The sequence below is a fragment of the Phoenix dactylifera genome, chromosome 13, assembly GCF_051530095.1.
Source record: "Phoenix dactylifera cultivar Ajwa chromosome 13, Ajwa_hap1_PhDact_Kaust_v1.1, whole genome shotgun sequence".
In the NCBI taxonomy this organism is placed as follows: Eukaryota; Viridiplantae; Streptophyta; class Magnoliopsida; order Arecales; family Arecaceae; genus Phoenix; species Phoenix dactylifera.
This window is the reverse complement of record NC_143202.1, coordinates 13,533,290-13,558,687: the sequence shown is the minus strand read 5'-3', so window position 1 is coordinate 13,558,687 and position 25,398 is coordinate 13,533,290.

Below are 25,398 nucleotides of genomic sequence, written 5' to 3'. Positions count from 1 at the left end.
AATAGATCTATAAGAAAAAAAATTAAGTTCGGATGGCTAGGTAGAGACCTATAAGGCAAGGCTAGTGGCGAAAGGTTATAGTCAGTGCGAAGGTACTGATTATAAGGATACTTTTCACCTGTAGCATTGCTGAAGTCCATTCAAATATTGCTTGCTATTGCAGCATATCATGATACTGTGATGGTGATCACAAGGTCTGTAAGCTGCAAAGATCCATCTATGGACAAAAGCAAGTATCTCGGAGTTGGAACACTCGTTTCAACGATGTAATCAAATCGTTTAATTTCATCAAGAACGAGGAGGAACCATGTGTTTATAAGAAGGTTAGTGGGAGGGCTATTGCATTCCTCGTATTGTACGTGGATGATATCCTAGGTCAAGGTTTGGTTGTCTAAGGAATTCTCCATAATAGACCTTGGGAAAGCATCCTATATTTTGAAAATTAAGGTCTATAGAGATAGATCTAAGAGGATACTTGTCCTGTCATAGAATATGTACATAGAGGGAGTGTTGAAGAGGTTCGGCATGGAAACCTCTAAAAGAGGATTATTACCCCTTAAGCATGGGGTAAATCTCTCCAAGAAGATGTGCCCCAACACATCTGAAGAGATTCAGTGGATGAGCAAGATCCCTTATACTTCGGCTATAGGGAGCCTCATGTATACCATGCTATGTACATGACTTGATATAGTACATGCTGTGAGTGTCACGAGCATATATCAGTCAAATCCAGGCAAGAAGCACTGGATAGCTGTGAAGAACAGTCTTAAGTACTTGAGAAGAACTACGAACATGTTCTTGGTCTTTGGAAGAAGATCAGAGTTGAAGGTAGAAGGATGCACACATATTGATGATAGAAAGTCTACATTAGATTATATGCAATGATGGTTCAGTAAACAACCGATTATTGTAGATTCCACCTTAGATGCTGAATGTTAAGCCGTATCTAAGGGTGCAGTAGAAATCTTCTGGTTTAAGAAGTTCATTGCTAAGTTAGGTGTAATGTCATCAGATGCCATAACACTCTACTATGATAACAAAGGCACCATAGCACTAGCTAAAGAGCCAAGGTCTCACCAGAAGCCGAAGCACATAGAGTGGCGGTTTAACCAAATAAGCGACTACCCAGAAAAAAAATAAGTAGAGGATCAGAGAGTAGACTCCACAGGAAATATGGTGGACCCATTCACTAAGCAGATAAGTCAGCAGAAAACTAAAGCACATCTTGAGAAGATGGAGCTTAGATTTATGGCTGATTGGCTTAAGTGCAAGTGGGAGATTGTTAGAAGTATGCCCTAGAAGCCAATTTGGCTGACGCATTATTTTATTCTGGGACATAAATTTGTACTTGAACTAATTATGAATTTATTAAGTTGGGCATTCTTTTCATTCATGTTCTTATATGTCCATGAATCGTCCAAGAAATTAATAAGATAATGACGCATATTCTCAAGAGTTGAGAATTTGAGGCATGTGTCATTGGTGATTAATTTCTGAATTGCTCCTGATCGATGGATCATCACGAGGATGGTGATCGATCCGCTGAGATTAGTGCACAGATCGCTTTCTTTGATGGACGAATCTTGAGTCCACAGTGTGGCGACACTGGAGCAATTGTGCAAGTGCTTGTTAGAGAACAAGGGTACTGAGCGTGACCATAGCAAGTAGTCACTTGGATGTCTATCCACTCGTCAGTGACTTACTTGATGCTGCAGTTGTATGACTGGTCCTTTGACCTGCGATGCCTCGGCTGTTCACAGTGAGGTTGCTGTAGTTTGACGAGCACATAAACATGAGCCCTAGCCAATTAGGTTCTTGTGGTGCAGATTGGCTGCAGTAGGTTCATTGTAGGAGTAGGGGTGCATCTAGATGGAATCTATCGATCTTGATAGGTTAAGAGAGATCCTATGTGATTTATGAGACTGAGTTCGTAAATCCTCGGCCAGGGTAGTATGTACAGTGGAAAAGGAGTTTTCCATTCTCGAACTTAAGTCGAATAAATCTTGACATATGACAGACGATGGGGTCTGACAAGTTTTCCATGACCTCCATCCCGTAGGGATCCACGATAGAAGGACTGTATCATACGATAACTGCACCTAGAGGTTCATCATTCCATTCTGCTGGGTAGCCACTACATGCTACTAGGTGTCACTGGTGGATGGTGAGACTCACAGGGAATATTGTGATGATTGATGATCCCTGGTGAGTTGAGTTGGAATTGTTCCAACCCATTGAAAGGAGTTTTTAATGATATTGTGATAGAGATCGCAGTATATCTCACTACCAGACAGAATAGAACCTATGGGGTCACACACATTAGAGGTATTGACCGATCCGATGGTTGAATTGTGATTTGCAATCACAAATAATTTATAATTATCAATTTGATTGATAATTGTTTTAACTCACTAAAAGTTAGTGAGTAGAAGAAGGAATAATTGCAATTGGATTGCAATTTAATTAAATCAATTGGACTTAATTAATTGGGTTTGATCTTATTTAATAAGAGTCCTACTTGCAGTAGGACTCATAGAGTCCTAATTAGATTAGGACTTCAAATTAAATTAGAGTTCTACTTGGAGTAGTATTCCTAAAGTCCTAATTGGATTAGGACTAAAATTATATGAGTCCTAATTAGTTTAGGATTTCTAAAATCCTAATTAATTTTGATTTAATAAATTAAGATGACTCCTAATTGGATTAGGATTGAAGAGTTCAATTGAGTCATGATTCAATTGGGTCCTAATTAGATTAGAACTCTAAGAGTCATAATTGATTTAATCTTATGGATAAACATGAGGAAATTAAGGGGGCTGAAAGTGGAGCCCACGCACGTCATGAGATGAGGCTTGGGCGTGGGGCACGAGAGGATAAGAGGGAGGGGCATACCCTCTCTCTTCCCACGTAATAGCCAAGGAGATAGACATGAGCTCCTAATTTGTAGGAGCTCACGGCTAGGGTTCAAAAAGGGGAGCTTGTGGCCCCCTCAAATAAAATATACGGCATCCCCCTCTCCCAGGAAGAATCAAGCGGCAAACAAACATAAAAAAAAAAGGAATAAGGGGCGGACCCCGCAATAGAATTAAGAGGCTGTTTTTGATGCCATGAGATCCCTCTTCTCTTCTTTTTTTTTGTGCCGTGAGAGTGCCTTCTTCCCTCTGTTAGGAACCCACCCATGCCGCAGAAAAATTTCAAAAATTTCAGATGCAGCGGAAGAGGCATGCACGGGATCAACCATTCATCGCATGAACGTTGTTTAAAATCGTTCGTAGATAGATAAGGATTAAAAACTTTTTAAAAATATTAGAAGATCTGATCTTCACCTTGTGCGGGTAGATGATCACCGCAAACTGATGATCGTGGTTTTTGGATGAAGGTTCGCTTGAAGCCGTTCAAGTGCCCGGCCTCTACGGATATCCACACGAAGCAGGAACCGATCAAGCTTCTTTATCTCCCCGGGTGCTAGCTCCCTTGCAGAGACAACTTTTAATGGCTGATCTCCTCTCTTTCTTTCAACTCTTGAATGTGCTTGAGAGGAGGAAGAAGAAGGATGAAGAATAGTAAAGGAACAAAACCCCTACAGCCTTCTTTCTTTTCCTTGCATTGGAAGGAGGAAGGGAGTGTTGGGAACCCGCCTATGCCGCTGATATTTCAAAACAAAAATCAGATTGCAGCGGAATCGGCATAAGCGGGATCGACGTTCATCGCATGAACGCTGTTTCTAGACCGTACGTAGTTAGATAAGGATTAATACTTTTAAAACCTTTAGGGAGATCAAATTTTCACCTTGTGCGGGTAGATGATCACCGCAAACTGAAGTTCGTGGTTTTAGGTTGAGGGTTCGTTTGAAGCCGTTCAAACGTCCGGCCTCTACGGGTATCCACACGAAGCAGAGGACCTGATCAAAGATCTCTTGTCTTCCCGGGGTGCTAGCTCCCTTGCAAAGACTTCTTTTGATAGCTGATCTCCTCTCTTTCTTTCAACTCTTGAATATGCTTGAGAGGAGGAAGAAGAAGGATGAAGAAGAGGATGAAGAAGAATCCCCACGCAGCCTTCTTTTCTTCCTTGCGTTGGATGAAGCAAGGGAAGGGGAGGAGACCGTCAACACTTGGAGTTCTTCTTCCCTTGCTTGCGGCTGAAACAAGGAGAGGGGAGAGGGTGGCCACGGCACAAAAGGGAGAGGAAGCAATGCTTTAGGGCGCCGGCTTCATAAGCCTTCTTATAGCCATCTAGGGCTCCTCCAAAGTAGGAGCCCTAGATGACTTTCCAAAGAGGGGGCGCCGGCCCCCTCTCTTGTGCCGCACCAAGTGATCGAGGGGAGGAGCTTGCGCCCCTCCCTCTTGGTAAACCCTAGTCCACATTAGGGTTTGCATTGCCCTAATGTGGTTAAGCCCTAATCCTATTAGGCTTAGCCCAAGGGTGAACCAATGGATCCAATCTAGGTAAGTCCTAATCCAATTAGTACTTGAATCAATTTTGACCCAATTGAACTCTTCAATCCTAATCCAATTAGGAGTCTTATTGATTCATTAGATAAATAATTAATTGTGACTTAAGAAACCCTAATCCATATTAGGATGTATTTAATTTTAGTCCTAATCCAATTAGGACTCAATTTGAATCCGAAGTCCTAATCCAATTGGGACTTCTAGGAATTCTATTCTAAGTAGGAATTCACATTGAATTCAAAAATCCTATTCTAAGTAGGATTGTGGGAATCCTAATCCAAGTAGGAATCCCAGTCCTACTCCAACTAGGATTCCCAGTCCTAATCCAATTAGGACTCTAGGAATCCTACTCGAAGTAGGACTCTTGTTTCAAGTCCAATTAATTAATTCCCTTTGTTTTTTCTTCAACTGAATATCAATCGAATTGATTACTTGTGATTCCTAATCACTATTCAACCATCAGATCGGTCAATACTTCTAGTGTGTGTGACCCCATAGGTTCTACTCTGACTGGCAGTGAGATATATTGTGATCTCTATCACAATATCATTGAAGACTCCTTTCAATGGGTTGGAACGATTCCAACTCAACTCATTAGGGTTTATCGATCATCAAGATAATCCCTATGAGTCCCACCATCCACCAGTGACACCTAGCAGCATGTAGTGGCTACCCAGCAGAATAGAATCGTGAACCTCTAGGTGCAGTTATCATATGATACAGTCCTACTATCGTGGATCCCTAAAGGACGGAGGTCATGGACAACTCGTCAAACCCCATCGTCTGTCATATGTGAAGATTTATTCGACTTAAGTTCGAGAGTGGAAAACTCTTTCTCCACTGTGCATACTGCCCCGGCCGAGGTCTTACGAACTTAGTCTTATAAATCACATAGGATCTCTCCTTATCTATCAAGGTCGATAGATTCCTTATAGGTGCATACCCTACTCCTACAGTGAACTTACTGTAGCCAATCTACACTGCATGGACCCATATGGCTAGGGACCATGTATGTGTGCAGTCAAACTACAATAACCTCCCTGTGAGTAGCCGAAGCACCGCAGGTCAAAGGACCAGTCACACTACTGCAACATCAAGCAAGTCACTAACGAGTGGATAGACATCCAAGTGACTTCTTGTCTTGGTCATGCTCAGTACCCTTGTTCTCTAACAAGCACCTGCACTATCACTTCAGTGTCCCTACACTGTGGACTCAAGTCTCGTCCATCCAGAAGAAAAGTGATCTGTGCACTGATCGGATCGATCACCGTCCTCGTGATGATCCATTGATCAGGAGCATTTAGAAATTAATCACCAATGACACATGGCTCAAATTCTCAACTCTTAAGAATATGCATCATTATCTTATTAATTTCTTGGACGATTCATAGACACATAAATAATATGAATGAAAAGATGCCTTTTATTTATTCAATAATAAATAGTCAAGTACAAAATTATGTCCCTAGAATTAACAATGTGTCAGCCAGATTGGCTTCTAGGGCATACATCTAACAATCTCCCACTTGCACTAAAGCCAATCAGTCATATATCTAAGCCCCATCTTCTCAAGGTGGGCTTCAGTCTTTTGCTGACTTAGCTGCTTAGTGAACGGGTCTGCCACGTTATCCGCGGAGTCTACTCTCTGCACTTCTACATATTTTTTCTCAACATAGTCGCGTATGAGGTGGAAGCGCCGCTCTATATGCTTGGACTTCTGATGAGACCTTGGCTCCTTAGCAAGAGCTATGGCGCCATTATTATCGCAGTAGAGTGTTATGGCATCTGATGTCATCACGTCTAACTCTGCAATGAATTTCTTGAACCAGAAGCCTTCCTTAGCAGCTTCAGAGGCGGCGATGTATTCAGCTTCCATAGTAGAATCAGCAATGATCGGTTGTTTAGAACTCTTCCAATTCACCGTACCACCATTGCACAAGAACACATATCCAGATGTTGATTTCCTATCATCGACATCAGTCATGAAGTCTGAATCTGTGTACCCTTCTACCTTTAACTCTGATGATCCTCCAAAGACCAAGAATAAATCTTTAGTTCTTCTCAAGTACTTAAGAATATTCTTCACAGCTGTCTAGTGTTCTTCACCTGGATTCGACTGATATCTGCTTGTGACACTCATAGTAAGGGCTATATCAGGCCGTGTACATAGCATGGCATACATGAGGCTCCCTATTGCCGATGCATAGGGAATCTTGCTCATGCGTTGAATCTCTTCAGATGTGTTGGGGCACATCTTCTTGGAGAGATGAATTCCATGCCTTAGGGGTAAGAGACCCCTATTGGAGTTTTCCATGCTGAACCTCTTCAGCACCTCCTCTATGTACATCTTCTGTGAAAGGCCAAGCATCCTTTTAGATCTATCTCTATAGACCTTTATTCCCAAAATATAGGATGCTTCCCCAAGGTCTTTCATGGAGAATTCTTTTGACAACCAGACCTTAACCGAGGTTAGCATGGGAATATCATTCCCTATTAGGAGGATGTCGTCCACGTACAGTACGAGAAATACGACAGCGCTCCCACTAACCTTTTTGTAAACACACGGTTCCTCTTCGTTTTTGATGAAATCAAATGTTTTGATTGCATCATCGAAACGAGTGTTCCAACTCCGAGATGCTTGCTTTAGTCCATAGATGGACCTTTGCAGCTTGCAGACCTTGTGATCTCCATCACTGGAAGTGAAACCCAAAGGCTGTTCCATATAGATATCTTCATCAAGATGTCCATTCAGGAATGCAGTTTTCACATCCATCTGCCAGATTTCATAATCATGAAATGCTGCAATGGCAAGCAACGTTCGGATGGATTTTAGCATGGCTACAGGTGAAAAGGTCTCCTGATAGTCAATGCCTTCGCGCTGACTATACCCTTTCGCCAGAAGTCTTGCCTTATAGGTCTCTACCTCTCCATCCGAACCTATTTTTCTTTTGTAGATCCATTTGCATCCAATAGGTACAATACCTTCTGGTGGGTCTACTAAGGTCCAGACTTGGTTGGAATGCATGGAGTCTAACTCTGACTTCATGGCTTCCAGCCATTTCTCGGAATCGATATCAGATATCGCCTCGTTGTAGGTTTTGGGATCCTGTATGTGATCCCTATCTCCCACTAGGAACATTTCCTCGGTATCCTCTTCTAGTATACCTAAGTATCTATCGGGAGGATGGGAGACCCTACTAGATCTACGAGGTGGTCGAGGGACATCGTGTACTGGCTCTGTATGAATGGGTTCAATAGGATCCATGACTCGTTGCTTTTCAGAGACTTTCTCTTCAAGCTCAATTTTCCTCCCACTGCCTCTATCAAGGATAAACTGATTTTCCAAGAATATGGCATGACGGCTCACAAACACATTGTGATCCTCTGAGACATAAAAATTGTATCCTAATGACTCTTTAGGATATCCTATAAAACGAGCACTTATGGTCCTAGCCTCTAGTTTGTCCGCCTGTAGTCTCTTGACGTGGGCCGGACATTCCCAAATCTTGAGATGACCAAGACTTGGTTTCTTACCATGCCATATCTCATTACGGTGTGGTAGGAACGAATTTAGAGGAAACTCTATTCAATAAATAAATCACTGTGAGTAAGGCATCTCCCCAAAGGAACATAGGTAAATCAGTGAAGCTCATCATGGACCTGACCACATCTAATAGGGTCCGATTCCTCCTTTCTGACACCCCATTGAGTTGAGGTGTACCCGGAGGTGTCCACTGTGAGACTATGCCATTTTTCTTGAGATAGTCCCGGAATTCCCCACTAAGGTATTCTCCTCCTCGATCTGATCGAAGAGCCTTAAGAGGTTTTCCAGTTTGTTTTTCTACTTCATTCTTGAACTCTTTGAACTTTTCAAAAGATTCAGACTTGTGTCTCATAAGACACACATACCCATACCGTGAATAATCTGAAGGGTTTTAGCATGTTATAATGCGCAGCGGAAGCTAAGAATTTTAAAAATTTCTTAATAAAGTCCCTATGCATGAAACCCTTTTAAGCCTAGATCACCTTAATGATTCCAATCAAATGATATAAAATAAATACAGAATTAGTAAAATACCTCAAACGCTAATCCAAAGTGTACAATCTCCACGAGGCGTCCAAGTGTCCGCCCTCCAATGGTGATCCACACGAAAACTTGATCAAGACTTTAGCTCCAAAGACTTTTGATCCTTAATGCAGAATTCTTCTAAAGAACTCTAATGGCTTGCTTTCCTTCCTTTCTATTTTTCTTTAGCCTTCTAAAATCACTTCTAATCCTTTTTGTCCTAAAGAAGACCACCTTGTCTTGGCTTAGGACACACTAGAAGCAATGCTAGAAAGAAAGAAACTAATGTAAGAAAGAAAGAAGAGAGGAGTGGGGTGGAATTGGAATGATGAAACCCATGGAGTGCTAACCTATTTATAATAGGTGTAGGGATGCATCTCCAAGGGATGCATCCCATCCACACATCCTCTCATGAAAGGGCATCATCTAAAGGGCCATATCAAATAAGAGGAGGTGCAGATCAAGTGAGGAGGTGTATCAAATGATATGTCCTTTCATGTGGTGCCATATTTTGACCAAGTCAACATCACATGCTAATCACATGTCCATCACGCCTCACCTCTTGATCTTTCATGATGATGATCCAAGGGCTCCAATGCAAGGCGCCATTCACTTGACCAATTATATCTTCATCCAATGGTGGGATTAAGATCCAATGGTCAATTATGGTAGCCATCCTCTAACCCAATCCAATTGGGTTAAACCAACTCTCCATTATGTCTTCATCCAACGGTAGATCAAGATCTAACGGTCTAGATTGAATGATTTATTAAATCTAATCCAATTAGACTCAAACCAAGCCAATTAGGTGCCAACTCTTGGCTAACCCATATTAGAATATGATCTAATCAAATTAGATCAATTAAGAATCAGATTCGAATCCAATTCGAATCAGATTCGAATCCAATTCGAATCAGATTCGAATCCAATTCGAATTAGGAGCTAAGGTTTGCAACACCTGCTAGGATGTTTATCTTGCAAACATGATCTAATCCAATTAGACCCTTGATAAGTTTTCTTGTGTGTGATCCATTGGGTTTCATACTTAGCCAGCAATAGGTGTGAGTGCGAGTTGACCCAACTTGATTAGAACTCTTCTAATCGATTTAAGTCCAAACTGCGCGAACCCGAACTTAACAATTAGAATCCTTTCTAATTGGTGATCGAATTAAACTCTTTAATTTGATCAAACCTATAAAACAAGATTGACGTCTAGCAACGTGTCATGTCTACCCGGAAAATATAGAATTTGGTAGAAATACCAAAAATACCCTTCAGTGGCAAGTTACCATGCAATTCAATCCTTTAATCAAACTGCATCCCAAATATGTATATGAGTATGAATATATGTCAAACTCAATTTCATATTCATATTTTTCTCAATCTTTTAATGATAATTCAAATAATGAAACATTAGAAACTCTTTCTAATTTTCATTCTGCTTTGATCAAAGGCTTCCTGAATTATCATATGATTAGAATAAATAGGATGCTATCTTCTCTTACTAGAAGTGATTAATTCCTTGTTGACCTACTCATAATCTTCGTACAAAATTCACCATATCCAGAAGACCTCGTACATAACTTATTGTCATGAATAAGTGTAAACCAAAATATGGGTTCATGTGCACAAGATACCATGGTGATCTCAGGTCATAGGATCAGTTGCACAACTCCGACTAAGAGAATCATCTTTTGACATGTAAGTAAGACTTCATAAGATTTCTCTTTGTAGGTCAATTCAGTGAACTCATTCCTCTAATGAGCACCCACATCTTTGTATTAGTGTCTCCACATAAATGATTGTGAGATCAATCATCCTCTGCATCAAGCATACATAAGACATGCCAGTCTTTCCGGTAATCATTGATCCCCGACTCAATGTATCCATGACTGGGAATATTTAAGATTAGGATTTTAGGATTTTAAGTCTCACTAGTATGATCTCATCATAGTCTTAAAACCATTGCCCTAATCTAAGGAGTTTATCATAAATATAATCAACAGCATATGATAAAACATAACGCCTTTATTCATATTTAAATGTCATGTACATGATTTGGACAAATCAAAAGAAAAAAACTTTCGCAATACATATTGCGATTGGCTTGTAGGGCATCTACTCTTTCAATCTCCCACTTGCACTAAAGCCAATCGCTCTTATATTTTATCCCCATACAATCGAGGTGGCGATCGAACTGCTGTTGTGGTAGAGCTTTAGTGAACGGGTCTGCTAAGTTGTTCTTTGTGTCTACTCGTTCAATGACTATGTCCTGTCTCTCGACGATCTCTCGAACGAGGTGGAAGCGTCTTAGAATGTGCTTGGTTTTGTGATGAGATCTTGGTTCCTTTGCTTGAGCAACAGCTCCAGTGTTGTCACAATAAACTGAAACTGGTCCAGCAATCTCAGGAACTACTCCCAACTCAGCGATGAACTTCTTCATCCAGACAGCTTCCTTAGCGGCTTCACTTACAGCGATGTATTCTGCCTCAGTAGTTGAGTCAGCTACAGTTTGCTGCTTGGAACTCTTCCAGCTCACTGCACCACCATTTAGGGTAAAGACATACCCTGAAGTGGACTTGCTATCATCTGGATCTGATTGAAAACTAGAATCAGAAAATCCTTCTAGTTTCAACTTAGATCCTCCATAAATTAGAAAAATATCTTTAGTCCTTCTTAAGTACTTAAGAATATTTTTCACAGCTATCCAATGATTTTCTCCTGGATCAGCTTGGAATCTGCTTGTTATGCCTAAGGCATAAGCAACATCAGGCCTAGTACATAGCATAGCATACATAATTGATCCTACTGCCGAAGCATAGGGAATAGAATTCATTCTATTCCTCTCTTCAGATGTCTTAGGAGACATCTTCTTAGAGAGACGTATGCCATGACTCATAGGTAAGTAACCTCTTTTACTTCCTTCCATGCTGAATCTTTTCAGCACACGAACTATGTACTTAGACTGGGACAAGCCTCGCATCCTTTTAGATCTATCCCTATAGATCTTTATACCAAGTATATAGGATGCTTCTCCCAAGTCTTTGATGGAAAAGCTTTTTGATAGCCAAGTCTTGACCGATTGTAACATTGGAATATCATTTCCAATGATTAGTATGTCATCTACATACAATATTAAGAAGACAACGGCACTCCCACTAGTCTTCTTGTACACACATGGTTCATCCACATTTTTGATAAAATCAAACTCTTTGATTGTTGTATCAAAACGGATGTTCCAACTCCTCGATGCTTGCTTTAATCCATAAATGGATCTCTTAAGCTTGCATACTTGATTTGCTCTCCCACTTGAGACAAATCCTTCTGGCTGTGTCATGTAAACCTCTTCCTCAAGATAACCATTAAGGAAGGCGGTTTTGACATTCATCTGCCAAATTTCATAATCATAGTATGCAGCTATTGCAAGCAAAATCCGAATAGATTTAAGCATGGCAACTGGTGAAAAAGTTTCATCATAGTCAATTCCTTGCTTTTGCTTGAAACCTTTTGCCACCAATCTAGCCTTGTAGGTTTCTACTTGGCCATCTGCTCCAATCTTCTTCTTATAGACCCATTTGCAACCTATAGGGTTTACACCTTCTGGTGCATCAACCAAAGTCCATACTTGGTTGGTATACATAGAGTCTATTTCGGATTTTATAGCTTCTAACCATTTGTTAGAGTCATTACTCATGATAGCTTCCGAATAGGTCAGAGGATCATCATTTTCGACGATGTGGGCTTCATCATTCTCAATGATAAACCCATACCTCTTAGGTGCATTTCGCACTCTATCTGACTTTTGGAGAGGAGATGTGTGTTGTGGTTGTACTTCATCAATGGGTACATCTGGTTGAAGAATTTCTTGTGTTTCTATTTGTAGGTCTTGAACTTCATTAAGTTCAATTCTTCTTTCACTGCCCTTTTATAAGATAAACTCTTTTTCTAAGAAAGTGGCATGCCTACTAACAAATACCTTTTGTTCAGTAGGGTGATAGAAGAGATATCCAATACTTTCTTTGGAATAACCTATAAATGTACATTTATCTGATCTAGCACTTAGCTTATGTCCAAAATTTCTTTTGACATATGCTTGGCAGCCCCATATTTTAAAATATTTAAGATTGGGCTTTCTACCTCTCCATATCTCATATGGAGTACTAGATACAGATTTTGAAGGTATCCTGTTTAGCACATATGTAGCAGTTTCTAAGGCATAACCCCAGAAGGAAATAGGAAGATCTGTAAAGCACATCATGGACCTTACCATATCTAATAGAGTACGATTCCTCCGTTCAGCTACACCATTTAGTTGTGGCGTATACGGAGGTGTCCATTCAGAGAGAATGCCCTTTTCTTTAAGATGATTTAAAAATTCACTAGAAAGGTATTCACCTCCTCGATCAGATCGAAAGATTTTAATACACTTTCCGGTTTGTTTTTCAACCATACTTTGATACTCTTTAAACTTATCAAAGGCTTCGTATTTATGTTTCATAAGATACACAAATCCGAACCTTGATAAATCATCAGTGAATGTGATGAAGTAAGAGTATCCACCTCTAGCTGGAGTTGTTATAGGACCACATACATCTGTATGTATAAGTCCTAATAACTCACTTGCCCTTTCTCCATGTCCAGTGAATGGAGACTTGGTCATTTTTCCCATAAGACAAGATTCACAAGTTCCTAATGATTCATAAACATAAGGATCAAAGAACTCTTCTTTGTATAACTTGTTGATTCTTGATTCACTTATGTGACCAAGTCGGCAATTTCAAAGGAGGGTATTATTCACTTCCTCTCTCTTTCTTCTATTGCTTTTATTAATATGAAAGACATTGTCATTAAGTAATAAAACTAGAAGACCATTTTCCATAATGCCATTGCAAAGATGCTTATTAGAAAAATAAATAGAGCAACCATTGCCCTTTCCATTAATTTCAAAACCTTTCTTTAACAACAAAGGAATAGAAATTATATTTCTAATAATTTTGGGCATATAATAACAATCTTCTAATTGTAGGAGCTTTCCCGAAGGCAATTCCAAGTTGTAGGTTCCAACAGCTTCAGCCTGGATGGACTCTCCTCCAGCGCCATACAGCTCGAAGTCACCTTTCTTCAAAATTTTAATTTTCTGTAGTCCATGCAAAGATTTACAAATGTGAAAACCACAGCCGGTATCCAATACCCATGAATTTGAATTTGAAGAACTTAATGACAAGTTGGCATGTAACATAAACATACCTTTTGATGCAACTCTTGCATCGGTCTTCATACTTGCAAGAAAACTCTTGCAATTCCTTTTCCAGTGGCCAGCTTTGCCGCAATGAAAACAGGTACTTGATCCAGAGTTTTTCTTTCCTTTTTTCTTTTTGATGCTACTCTTGGGGTTCAATCGTTTCTTAGAACCCTTATTTTCCGATTTCCTCATAGAGGTGCTATTTATAAGAAGGAGTGGACCTTTATCCTTCTTAATATGCCCTTCAGCTGTTTTGAGCATATTTAACAGCTCGGGCAGGGAGGTGTTCAGCTTGTTCATGTGAAAGTTCACAACAAACTGAGAGAATGAATCAGGCAGTGATTGCAGGATCAAATCCTGACTGAGCTCACTATCCATAGCAAAACCTAATTGACTTAATCTGGTGATCAAGTCTATAACCATAAGAACATGGTTTTGCACTGGAGTTCCTTCATTCATTCTAGCACGGAACAACTGCTTAGATATCTCATACCTAGCAGTCCTGCTTTGTTTTCCATACAACTCTTTTAAATTGAGAAGTATGGATTGAGTGTCCATGCCTTCATGTTGCCTCTGTAATTCATTGTTCATAGAGGCAAGTATGATACATTTGACAGTCACACTGTCATTTTTTCACATCTTATGTGTGGCAACCTCCTCTTCTGTAGCATCATCCCCTAGATCTCCAAGATCAGGGATTTCAAGTATATAGGAAATTTTCTCCTGAGTGAGTACTATCTTTAAATTCCTCAACCAGTCCACATAGTTTGGTCCGGTCAACTTGTTGGCATCTAAGATGCCTCTTAGTGAAAGTGAAGAAGCCATTTAATAATTCTACATATGCAAGAACAAAACTAATATAAGCAGACCAATCATGATGACATGTTTGCAACTAGATAAGAACTTTAATCTAATTTGTCTCCTACTATTTTTATCGAATATCATAGCCCTCTCCTATGATAAATGTGAAAATATAATTTTTCTTAGTAGGGTTGAGATCCTAATTCATCATAAAAAGCCTTGTGTTTATACAACAAACTCTTATGAGTTCAAAGGTAGGAAACTCTTTCCAATTGCATCTCATGCAATTCTCAACTTTATCTTGTCCTCTTAAAATACTTACTGCCTTGTGTTAGCACAACAAACAATAATATTTTAGTTAAGTCAAACCCTTCATTTCCATATAGTCATATTCAAATAATATTGCCCTTGTGGTTGCACAACAAGGCAATATATTAAAATATGCCATAAGCATCTTAATGCACCAAGACAGTATAACATCAGTCCCCATTGCAAGTCTTGTGTTAGCACAACAAACTAGCATGGATCTTGACATAATAATATCGAGGCATGAAGGAAGGCTATCAATAGTGTTATATCAATATTAAGCTTATCCATAATAGGCAATCAAACAATTGGCCAGGTAAGCAGGTGGGAGGCTCCCCTTACTCAGAGAGTAAGGTCCTAATTAAGTAACCACCTTTAGTGCTTTCCTTAGACACCAATTAGATTAATTGTTCTAGAATGGGTTAGCTCAAAGTTTTTCAACACTATGACTTAATATAATTTTTATTGAGGGCTTACTAGTCTCTAGCACATTCTTTAATTGTAACATACATTTAACATGTCTAAAATAAACTATTATGCATCATGGCTATCTCATAGCATGTATAAATCATAAGCAATTAATTAACATGCTTCAACATATTTTCATATGGAAAATTTCATATCATGATATTTTATTACATAACATATCATATATTAATCATACATTTCAGCATTTCTCTAAGCATATGACATTACTATCTCATAGTAAATTAATAATCATACATCTTACATAATTATTTGATTGAACCAATTAAGGATGGCTCTGATACCACTGAAGGGTTTTAGCATGTTATAATGCGCAGCGGAAGCTAAGAATTTTAAAAATTTCTTAATAAAGTCCCTATGCATGAAACCCTTTTAAGCCTAGATCACCTTAATGATTACAATCAAATAATATAAAATAAATACAGAATTAGTAGAATACCTCAAACGCTAATCCAAAGTGTACAATCTCCATGAGGCGTCCAAGTGTCCGCCCTCCAATGGTGATCCACACGAAAACTTGATCAAGACTTTAGCTCCAAAAACTTTTGATCCTTAATGCAGAATTCTTCTAAAGAACTCTAATGGCTTGCTTTCCTTCCTTTCTATTTTTCTTTAGCCTTCTAAAATCACTTCTAATCCTTTTTGTCCTAAAGAAGACCACCTTGTCTTGGCTTAGGACACACTGGAAGCAATGCTAGAAAGAAAGAAACTAATGTAAGAAAGAAAGAAGAGATGAGTGGGGTGGAATTGGAATGATGAAACCCATGGAGTGCTAACCTATTTATAATAGGTGTAGGGATGCATCTCCAAGGGATGCATCCCATCCACACATCCTCTCATGAAAGGGCATCATCTAAAGGGCCATATCAAATAAGAGGAGGTGCAGATCAAGGGAGGAGGTGTATCAAATGATATGTCCTTTCATGTGGTGCCATATTTTGACCAAGTCAACATCACATGCTAATCACATGTCCATCACGCCTCACCTCTTGATCTTTCATGATGATGATCCAAGGGCTCCAATGCAAGACGCCATTCACTTGACCCATTATGTCTTCATCCAATGGTGGGATTAAGATCCAATGGTCAATTATGTTAGCCATCCTCTAACCCAATCCAATTGGGTTAAACCAACTCTCCATTATGTCTTCATCCAACGGTAGATCAAGATCTAACGGTCTAGATTGAATGATTTATTAAATCTAATCCAATTAGACTCAAACCAAGCCAATTAGGTGCCAACTTTTGGCTAACCCATATTAGAATATGATCTAATCAAATTAGATCAATTTCGAATCAGATTCGAATCCAATTCGAATCAGATTCGAATCCAATTCGAATCAGGAGCTAAGGTTTGCAATACCTGCTAGGATGTTTATCTTGCAAACATGATCTAATCCAATTAGACCCTTGATAAGTTTTCTTGTGTGTGACCCATTGGGTTCCATACTTAGCCAGCAATAGGTGTGAGTGCGAGTTGACCCAACTTGATTAGAACTCTTCTAATCGATTTAAGTCCAAACTGCGCGAACCCGAACTTAACAATTAGAATTCTTTCTAATTGGTGATCGAATTAAACTCTTTAATTTGATCAAACCTATAAAACAAGATTAACGTCTAGCAATGTGTCATGTCTACCCGAAAAATATGGAATTTGGTGGAAATACCAAAAATACCCTTCAGTGGCAAGTTACTATGCAATTCAAACTGCATCCCAAATATGTATATGAGTATGAATATATGTCAAACTCAATTTCATATTCATATTTTTCTCAATCTTTTAATGATAATTCAAATAATGAAACATTAGAAACTCTTTCTAATTTTCATTCTGCTTTGATCAAAGGCTTCCTGAATTATCATATGATTAGAATAAATAGGATGCTATCTTCTCTTACTAGAAGTGATTAATTCCTTGTTGACCTACTCATAATCTTCGTACACAATTCACCATATCCAGAAGACCTCGTACATAACTTATTGTCATGAATAAGTGTAAACCAAAATATGGGTTCATGTGCACAAGATACCATGGTGATCTCAGGTCATAGGATCAGTTGCACAACTCCCACTAAGAGAATCATCTTTTGACATGTAAGTAAGACTTCATAAGATTTCTCTTTGTAGGTCAATTCAGTGAACTCATTCCTCTAATGAGCACCCACATCTTTGTATTAGTGTCTCCACACAAATGATTGTGAGATCAATCATCCTCTGCATCGAGCATACATAAGACATGCCTGTCTTTTCGGTAATCATTGATCCCCGACTCAATGTATCCATGACTGGGAATATTTAAGATTAGGATTTTAGGATTTTAAGTCTCACTAGTATGATCTCATCATAGTCTTAAAACCATTGCCCTAATCTAAGGAGTTTATCATAAATATAATCAACAGCATATGATAAAACATAACGCCTTTATTCATATTTAAATGTCATGTACATGATTTGGACAAATCAAAAGAAAAAAACTTTTGCAATACATATTGCGATTGGCTTGTAGGGCATCTACTCTTTCATAATCATCGGTAAAGGTAATGAAGTACGAATAACGTCCCCTGGCTAGCACATCGAATGGGCCACATACATCTGTATGTACTAGGGTAAGTATTTCAGTGGTCCTCTCCCCATGTCCTACAAAGGGCAATTTAGCCATTTTTTCTTGAAGACAGGACTCGCAAACTGGATATGACTCGAAAGTCAATGAGCCGAGAAGCCCATCTTTATCCATTTTGTTCATCCTATCTTCTCCAATATGGCCAAGTTTGAGGTGCCACAAATATCTTTGGTTTATCTCATCTCTGGATCTCTTGGACCCTTTGGCACTTACTTCTTGCTCGGTAACATTCACAGATACATCCATATGTAAATGATAGAGACTATCAATCATAAAACCACGTGCGACTATTTTATTTCTTAAATAAATAGAACAACAGTCTTTGTCAAATGTAAAAACATGACCTTCCTGTGCTAAACATGAAATAGAAATCAAATTTCTGCTAGCAACAGGTACATAATAACAGTCTCTAAGTAATAAACTAAAACCAGACGGTAGTCGCAGATGGTAGGTGCCCACAGCTACAGCAGCAACTTTTGCCCCGTTGCCAACCCGAAGGGTTACCGCACCTTCCGCCAGCCTTCTACTTTCCTTTAGACCCTGCATGGTAGTGCATAGATGAGCATTAGAACCAGAATCTATAACCCAACTAGAAGTAGAAGAAACCGTTAGATTAGTTTCAATTATTAGCAAGTCTATACCTTCTGAAGGTGTGTCACCTTTCTTGTCCTTCGGGCTCTCGAGGTATGAAGGACAGTTTCTCTTCCAGTGGCCGTCGACATTGCAGTGGAAACATTTTCCTTTGTCATTAGCCTTTTTCTTTTGAACTTCCTTCTTCGGCTTTTTGTCTTTCTTCTGCTTCTTAGCAGGCTTCTTTTTCTTCCAAGTAGACTTTCTCTTGGAACCAGAAGTCAACTCAGAAGCAAGGACATTGTCCCTTGAACTTTTCAATCTTATTCATGTGGTAGTTTACTATAAACTGACCAAATGAATCAGGAAGTGACTGTAGGATCAAATCCACTTGTAATTCCTTGTGCATGTCCATACCGAGCTTCTCAAGCTCCTCCAGATCTTTGATCATAGTCAGACCGTGATCATGGACAGACTACCCCTCGCGCATCTTTGTTTTGAAAAGCCTCTTGGACACTTCAAAACGAGCTGTGCGACTCTGCTCACCATACAACTCTTGCAGGTGTGCCAGTATGTCCCTAGCAGTCTTCATATTTTCATGCTGGCATTGGAGTTCATTTGACATGGATGCCATCATATAGTATTTTACTCTAATGTCATCATCCAACCACTTTTTATGCATCTCACGCTGAACATCAGTAGGACGTGTTGGTAGTGTGGGGATATCTGAATCGAGTATGTAGCCTATTTTCTCACAGTCCAAAACAATTTTGAGGTTTCTAAGCCAGTCTTTGTAATTGGTTCCGGTCAATCAGTTGGTCTCAAGAATACGGGTCAAAGGGTTTGAAGCTGACATTGTATCTGCAGAGAGTAAAGATTCTAGTTAGACTTTTGTACTTGATCCTAATCTGTTCTAAGGTCTTTTAGAACAAATGTAACTCCCACTATTTTCTCGAATCCCTCACACTCCTTTGGTAGGAAAACGGAAATCCCACACGACTAGGATTTCTAGTAGGTACTGCGGTCCCACCAATTTACATGCCACCTCACCTAACAGTTATTGGTGACACATAGATTGATGAATGTACAACTCTTGTACAATGCTTCTCAAGCATGTTGCAGTGTAACTTGGTCTCTAAGCCATGAAGACCTCACCTAACAGTTATTGGTCCCATTTCTTAGTTAAGTCAGACCCACCGTATAACCGTAGGAATAAAGTCGTCATTGGGTCCTCACCTAACAGTTATTGGTGCCCAACCCCACCTTTACCCTACAACATCTCATGTCTATAGAGAGGTCCAGCCCCCCGATGCAACTTGACCACTGTGTCCAGCCGAGACAAATCAACATCAGAAAAGGCTTTAGCAGCTCTGCTACAGTGGAAGACCTATTGACTTAATATTGGTTAATCAAGTCTTAGTGTTTGCAACTTGAGCCCTTCATAAGAGGTAATCAAACAATTGGCCAGGTAAGCAGGTGGGAGGCTCCCCTTACTCAGAGAGTAAGGTCCTAATTAAGTAACCACCTTTCATGCTTTCCTAGACACGAATTAGATCAATTAATCTAATATGACTTGCTCATGTCGGTTCACTCTCGACTTGATTGAGGAGGTTTTTGATTTAGGTCTCAATTGGGTTTGCTACATTACATGTAAACCTATCTACCCGACTCTCATTCACATCACATGCAAACGGCGCATTGCAGGCATTTATAATCGCAGCAATAATTAAAGCTAAACTTTAAATCGGTGATGATCATGGATTCTAGTTAGGTCGTATTACAAGCACATGCACGTCAATCGATCAACTGGTCTTCAACTCTTGAATAGGTTCCAAGCCTCCTTGACTCGATCCTTGACCAACTCTTGATCCAATCGCCATCAACCGCTTAGACCCCTGATCATCTCATGCATCATCTTCGACTTGATCGTTGACGTACATCACATCACAGAAATACAACCAGATGAAAAATAAAAATAAAAATAAATTACATCTCCTTTTAGGAGGCACGCAGGCCTCTCAAAACATCAAATAAGATGCATGCAAGCATCTGAAAAATTACATGACATCGCAGATCACATCGCAGGTCATTACATTTGATACCAAAAGGGTTTGAATCCTATGATCATCACCATATGCAACAATTATAATTTTCAGATCTGATAATTAATTGATTATCTCATGACATAGGTTGCTGATCATGCTAATCATGATTCTAAACTTTGTAATCACATTAACAATGCTATTAGAATCATCCTTTTATCATATAAAAATTAGCATGTAAAAATCAGCACCCTAGAAAAATTCTGCATGCAGAAATTTTCAGCATGCATGATCATTTAATTTTCAGATCTAATAAGCCTACTTATAGTTAATTCTTACCTTAAACTACGAAGCCTAGGCTCTGATACCACTGTTGGGAATCCGCCTATGCCGCTGATATTTCAAAACAAAAATCAGATTGCAGCGGAATCGGCATAAGCGGGATCGACGTTCATCGCATGAACGCTGTTTCTAGACCGTTCGTAGTTAGATAAGGATTAATACTTTTAAAACCTTTAGGGAGATCAAATCTTCACCTTGTGCGGGTAGATGATCACCGCAAACTGAAGTTCGTGGTTTTAGGTTGAGGGTTCGTTTGAAGCTGTTCAAACGTCCGGCCTCTACGGGTATCCACACGAAGCAGAGGACCTGATCAAAGATCTCTTGTCTTCCCGGGGTGCTAGCTCCCTTGCAAAGACTTCTTTTGATGGCTGATCTCCTCTCTTTCTTTCAACTCTTGAATATGCTTGAGAGGAGGAAGAAGAAGGATGAAGAAGAGGATGAAGAAGAATCCCCACGCAGCCTTCTTTTCTTCCTTGCGTTGGATGAAGCAAGGGAAGGGGAGGAGACCGTCAACACTTGGAGTTCTTCTTCCCTTGCTTGCGGCTGAAACAAGGAGAGGGGAGAGGGTGGCCATGGCACAAAAGGGAGAGGAAGCAATGCTCTAGGGCGCCGGCTTCATAAGCCTTCTTATAGCCATCTAGGGCTCCTCCAAAGTAGGAGCCCTAGATGACTTTCCAAAGAGGGGGCGCCGGCCCCCTCTCTTGTGCCGCACCAAGTGATCAAGGGAGGAGCTTGCGCCCCTCCCTCTTGGTAAACCCTAGTCCACATTAGGGTTTGCATTGCCCTAATGTGGTTAAGCCCTAATCCTATTAGGCTTAGCCCAAGGGTGAACCAATGGATCCAATCTAGGTAAGTCCTAATCCAATTAGTACTTGAATCAATTTTGACTCAATTGAACTCTTCAATCCTAATCCAATTAGGAGTCTTATTGATTCATTAGATTAATAATTAATTGTGACTTAAGAAACCCTAATCCATATTAGGATGTATTTAATTTTAGTCCTAATCCAATTGGGACTTCTAGGAATCCTATTCTAAGTAGGAATTCACATTGAATTCAAAAATCCTATTCTAAGTAGGATTGTGGGAATCCTAATCCAAGTAGGAATCCCAGTCCTACTCCAACTAGGATTTCCAGTCCTAATCCAATTAGGACTCTAGGAATCCTACTCGAAGTAGGACTCTTGTTTCAAGTCCAATTAATTAATTCCCTTTGTTCCTTCTTGAACTGAATATCAATCGAATTGATTACTTGTGATTCCTAATCACTATTCAACCATCAGATCGGTCAATACTTCTAGTGTGTGGGACCCCATAGGTTCTACTCTGACTGGTAGTGAGATATATTGTGATCTCTATCACAATATCATTGAAGACTCCTTTCAATGGGTTGGAACGATTCCAACCCAACTCATTAGGGTTTATCGATCATCAAGATAATCCCTATGAGTCCCACCATCCACCAGTGACACCTAGCAGCATGTAGTGGCTATCCAGCAGAATAGAATCGTGAACCTCTAGGTGCAGTTATCGTATGATACAGTCCTACTATCATGGATCCCTACAGGACGGAGGTCATGGACAACTCGTCAAACCCCATCGTCTGTCATATGTGAAGATTTATTCGACTTAAGTTCGAGAGTGGAAAACTCTTTCTCCACTGTGCATACTGCCCCGGCCGAGGTCTTACGAACTTAGTCTTATAAATCACATAGGATCTCTCCTTATCTATCAAGGTCGATAGATTCCTTATAGGTGCATACCCTACTCCTACAGTGAACTTACTGTAGCCAATCTACACTGCATGGACCCATATGGCTAGGGACCATGTATGTGTGCAGTCAAACTACAATAACCTCCCTGTGAGTAGCCGAAGCACCGCAGGTCAAAGGACCAGTCACACTACTGCAACATCAAGCAAGTCACTGACGAGTGGATAGACATCCAAGTGACTTCTTGTCTTGGTCACGCTCAGTACCCTTGTTCTCTAACAAGCACCTGCACTATCACTTCAGTGTTCCTACACTGTGGACTTAAGTCTCGTCCATCCAGAAGGAAAGTGATCTGTGCACTGATCGGATCGATCACCGTCCTCGTGATGATCCATTAATTAGGAGCATTTAGAAATTAATCACCAATGACACATGGCTCAAATTCTCAACTCTTGAGAATATGCATCATTATCTTATTAATTTCTTGGTCGATTCATAGACACATAAATAATATGAATGAAAAGATGCCTTTTATTTATTCAATAATAAATAGTCAAGTACAAAATTATGTCCCTAGAATTAACAATGTGTCAGCCAGATTGGCTTCTAGGGCATACATCTAACAGGGAGGATGAAGAGGCCACCTTTCTTTTTCTTCCTTTGCTTGGCGGCTGAACCAAGGAAAGGGGAGGAGAGGGGGCCACGAATTGGAGAGGGAGAGGGCTTCAATGATACCCTAGGTCAGCCCCTACGCCTCCTCTTAAATAGCATGTGGAGCTCCTACTTTGTAGGAGCTCCTTGATAAACTTCCAAGAGGGGCGCCGACCCCTCTTCTTTGCCGCACCAAGCAAGGAAAAGGAGGAGGGGCGTGTGCCCCTCCTTCATGGTTAACCTAATCCTCCTTTAAGGAGGATTAGGAAGGTCACTCATGGTTAGATCCTAATCTAATTAGGCTTGGACCAAGGGTGAACCAATTTGGGTTTAATCTAGGTAAGCCTAATCCAATTAGAACTTAATGAACCATGACTCAATTGAACCCTTCAATCCTAATCCAATTAGGAGTCTTGTTGATTCGTTAGATTAATAATTAATTAGGACTTAAGAAATCCTAATCCAATTAGGACTTATTTAATTTTGGTCCTAATCCAATTAGGACTCTGATAGGATTCTCAGTCCTAATTCAATTAGGACTCTAGGAATCCTACTCTAAGTAGGAATCCTAGTCCTACTCCAAATAAGATTTCCAGTCCTAATATAATTAGGACTCTAGGAATCCTATTCCAAGTAAGAATCCAGTCCTACTCCAAATAGAATTTCCAGTCCTAATCCAATTAAGACTCTAGGAATCCTATTCCAAATAGGAATCGTATTTAAGTCTAATTAATTAATTTCCTTTGTTCCTTCTTCAACTGTTTATCAATCGAATTGATTACTTGTGATTCCTAATCACGATTCAACCATCGGATCGGTCAGTGCTTCTAATGTGTGTGACCCATAGGTTCTATTCTGACTGGTGGTGAGATATAATATGATCTCTATCACAATACCATTGAAAACTTCTTTTCAATGGGTTGGAACGATTCCAACTCTACTCATCAGGGTTTATCGATCATCGAGATAATCCCTATGAGTCCCACCATCCACCAGTGACACCTAGCAGCATGTAATGGCTACCCAGCAGAACAGAATGATGAACCTCTAGGTGCAGTTATCATATGATACAGTCCTTCTATTGTGGATTCCTACAAGACGGAGGTCATGGATAACTCGTCAAACCCCTTCGTCTGTCATATGTCAAGATTTATTCGACTTAAGTTCGAGAGCGGAGAACTCTTTCTCCACTGTGCAATCTGTCCTGGCCGAGGTCTTACGAACTCAGTCTTATAAATCACATAGGATCTCTCCTTATCTATAAAGATTGATAGATTCCTTATAGGTGCATACCCTACTCCTACAGTGAACCTACTGCAGCCAATCTACACTGCATGGACCCATATGGCTAGAGACCATGTATATGTGCAGTCAAACTACAATAACCTCACTGTGAGTAGCTGAAGCATCGCAGGTCAAAGGACCGTCACACTACTGCAACATCAAGCTAGTCACTGACGAGTGGATAGACATCCAAGTGACTTCTTATCTTGGTCACGCTCAGTACCCTTGTTCTTAACAAGCACCTACACTATTACTTCAGTGTCGCCACACTGTGGACTCGAGTCTCGTCCATCCATAAGGAATGTGTGCACTGATCGGATCGATCACCATCCTTGTGATGATCTATTGATCAGGAGCATTCAGAAATTAATCACCAATGATGCATGGCTCAAATTCTTAACTCTTAAGAATCCGCATCATCATCGTATTAATTCTTGGACGATTCATAGACACATAAACAATATAAATAAAAAGATGCCTTTTATTTATTCAATAATCAATAGCCAAGTACAAAATTATGTCCCTAGAATTAACAATGTGTCAGCCAAATTGGCTTCTAGGGCATACATCTAACACCCTCTTGGTTTTTGTGCCATGGGAAAGCCTCCTTCCTCTTGGGTTTTCAGCCGTGAGCATCAAAGAAAAATAGGGTGGCGTGTGGCTTTCTCTCTTCACCCTTCTTCCATCCACAAGAATAAAAGAAAAGGAGGTAGCAAGATGGGATCTTCTTCCTCCCTTTCAAGTCCTTCTTCTTTCTCTTGAGATCTATCAAAGAGTTGATAAATTAAAAGAGGATTTCAGCCATCAAAACATATCTCTGCAAGG